Here is a 3,590-nt window from a genome sequence, read left to right on the forward strand (position 1 = left end):
CAGGCTGACATGGAATTCTCTATGTAGTCTCAGGGTGGCCTCGAACTCATGGCAATCCTCCTACCTCTGCCTCCCGTGTGCTGGGATTAAAGGCGTGCGCCACCACGCCCAGCTGATTATTAATCTTGATGTGTTAAAGCTGGGAAAACTGAGGCACAGAGGGGACAAGTAATTTATTCCAGGTTACATGGCTGGTCATTAACAGAGGGGGCTCCAAAGCCAGCTAGTCTTCCCCATCACTAGTCTCCAGATCTCCACCTCCCTGCCTCTCCGGCCATCATAACCACAGTCCCAGCTGTACTGCCTCAAAGACCTCCCCATCACCAAGGAAGTGCATTGAATGCCTCGCACAATACTGCTTTTTCATTCATTGTCATTTTCAAGCAGGGAGATAGAGAAAATGAGCACACCAGGGCCTTTTGACACTGCACATGGTTTTACATGGGTGCTGGGGATTCAAACCTGGGCCACCAGGCTTGCTAGAGGGCACCTCAACCAGTAAGCCATCTCTCCGGGCCCTTTATACAGTAATTTTTCAGGAGCCCAGCTGTCCTGTCTGGGCTACTCTGCCTTCTGTGACATGTTGACTGGCTGCAGGCAGGCTGGCTTCACTTGACCCAAAGAACTCCTGTGGCCAGTTAGAGTGGCAGGGCCTTCCGGCGAGAACGACTCAGGAACGAAGCCGGCTGTGCTTTCTAGCTTCCACAACACTGCAGGCGTTTGAACTGCAAGGAAGGGTGCTGGGAAGCTGGGCTTTGAGACTATCTGGCAAGCCAGGCTGTGGGTACAGACGTGTACTGCTGGAAAAACACTGGTGGATGCCAGGTTGCCTAGCAAGAGGGCCATCATGAGGTTGTCTGGAGTGAGAGCAGACCAGGCGGGTTGCCACGTCCTGCTCTTGCAACAGGTTCGAATCGATGAACCAGCTTTGCCTGTAGCTCGGTTACAGCGTTTGGCTGACAAGCAGCCACCCAAATGGAGTATTTGCCACGCCACAGTGTCCACATCCCAGACCCCTCCCAGGGGACAGTGGACCTTGGGCAAGAGAACTGAAGCCAAGTTGTTATTTTTTTAAATGTGTTTCTAGCTCTAGGTGGCCATTGCCTGACAGGGGCCCAGAGTAGCATCTTTAACAGATGACTCAAGCTCTCTATTTCAATCTGTTCCAAATTCTGCAGTGACAGTCAATTTTTTTAAGCCTTGTCATCTTTCAGAGCCATTAAGTCAGCAGGCACAGTCGCCTGTCGCTGAGACATAGCTGTGGCTTTACACTCTTTAGCAGACAAGCTATAAAAGGCGTCTCTCTCCTTTGCACCCACTCACCTCCCTTCCCACCATTACACATTAAGAAAGAGCAAAATGCTTTTTGCTGCTCCAAATATAAATAAATAATAAAGAGTGCCCTGAAAGTGGTAGGACATGCAGAATTTTCAAAGACATCCAAGATATTCTTTAGGTTTTTAAAATTTTTTTATTTAGGTATTTATCAATCAGACAGCAAAAGAGGATGGACACACCAGGCCCTCTAGCCACTGCTAACAAACTCCATACCCATGTGCCACCATAGGCATCTGGCTCATGTGAATTCTGGGGAGTTGAACCTGGGTGCTTAGGCTTCACAGGCAAGTGCCTTAACTGCTAAGCCACCTCTCCAGCCCATTCTTTAGGTTTTAATTCAAAGAAGGCAGTGGATGGGGGTGGCCAAGTCCTGACTTTACAAACAATGTGATTTTGGGATGTTACATGGCTCTTGTGAGCCTCAGTTTCCTTATTTTTAAATTGATAATATCAACAGGAACTACCTCTGTACAGTTTCAATTAAATGAGAAGATGCATGTAGAGTGAGTGGCTCAGGGAAAGGGCATCATCAAGGAATCTGGATCTTACTCAAGAAAAGCAAGGAGCCGGGCGTGGTGGCGCACGCCTTTATTCCCAGCACTTGGGAGGCAGAGGTAGGAGGACTGCCATGAGTTCAAGGCCACCCTGAGATGACAGAGTTAATTCCAGGTCAGCCTGGACCAGAGTGAGACCCTACCTCGAAAAACCAAAAAAAGAAAGAAAAAAAAAAGAAAAGAAAAAAAAGCAAGATAGTCACTGGATGGAAACCACTGGCAAAAATCCAAATCACAAAAATCCAGGAGTTGGAGGCAAGGGTTAGTAAGGATAGAGATAAAGTGGCGCAAAAAGGCACAGCTTCTAACAGCTGGATTCCTGCAGGTTGCTGGGAAACCTCTGGTGTCATTTCTTGCATGTTTTTAAAGGGGGGGGGGCAATGTAGAGTTTCCTAGCATCTTCTAGTCAAGGCAGGAAGACCACAGTCCTTGCTGTTGAGTGAGCTCTCTAGAGAGAGGTATTACCAAAATGAAAGTTATTTTTTAATCCTTTTTAGAAACAGTGCAGGTAAAAGACATTCTTTGAAATTAATTACAGAGTCAGAGCTGGCTCTGTTTCTAAGCTCCTCTTTGGCCTCATAAAAATGGACTGAGTTTCCCAGCAGGGCAAGAGAAAGAAATGTTTTCTTTAGCGAGGGACTGGGGGGCCATTTCTCATTCTGCCTCCTTTGGGCGAGAATCCCAGGTGCTCCGACCTCCATTTAGAGGACTTCAGTAGGGAAATAATAATAATAATATGTTCTGTTCCTCCAAGATTGTCAAGTGTCGTGCAGATATTAACTAATTAATTCTCCAAAGTCAGTGGAGAAAACTGCTTCCAAAGATTTCTGAGCACTCTTGAAATGCAAATGCAAATGAGGTCGCCCCCCAGTCTGTCCCTCCACGGCCCACAGCCTAGGAATGGCTCCCAGCACCTAGAACCAAGCCAGAGCTCCACCTGGAAGGTGCCACAGGACCTGGTCCTACCCAATCTGCTCCACCAGCTCCCACGGCAACCTGCCAGAGGCTTTTGCCCTCGCTGTCTGCTCGCCTGCATTCTCTTCCCCCGCTCTACACACAACTGTCCTCTGCTCTCGAGCTTTGGTATGACCTTCACTGAAAGGCCACCTAGACCACTCACATGGTCTCTCTTTTCTGTGAGACACTTTCCACCAAGCTACGTTGCCTTATGTGTTTGTTTATTTGGTGTGCCAGTCAGCCTTTCATTCTTGTAACAAAATACTTAAAATGATCAATTTAAAAAGGGGAAAGATTGGGCTGGGAAGATGGCTCAGTGGCTCAATGCACTTACTTATAAAGCATGCTGGCTGGGGTTCAATTCTCTAGTACCCACATAAAGCTGGAAGCCCAATGTGGCACGTGTGTCTGGAATCTATTTGCAGCAGCAAGAGGCCCTGGTGTGTCCAGTCGTTCTCTCTCTCCACGGATGACTAACTAAAATAAAATAAAGAAGCAAGCTTTATTTGGGTTCACAGTTTGGGAGGTTTCAGTCCATGCTTAGTCAGGAGGTCCCTGTTGCTTTGGAGCCTGTGACAAGACTTCATAGTAGTATGTGTGATAAATTAAACACTCTCAATTTATGACTGGGGCTCAAAGGAGAGGAAGAGGGGAGAGTTGAAATACCACTGTCCCCTTCAGAGGCATGTCCCAATGACCCACAACTACCCCTATGGCTCAACTCTTAAAGTTTTCTCTACC

This window comes from Jaculus jaculus, chromosome 12 (assembly GCF_020740685.1).
Source record: "Jaculus jaculus isolate mJacJac1 chromosome 12, mJacJac1.mat.Y.cur, whole genome shotgun sequence".
Taxonomy (NCBI): Eukaryota; Metazoa; Chordata; class Mammalia; order Rodentia; family Dipodidae; genus Jaculus; species Jaculus jaculus.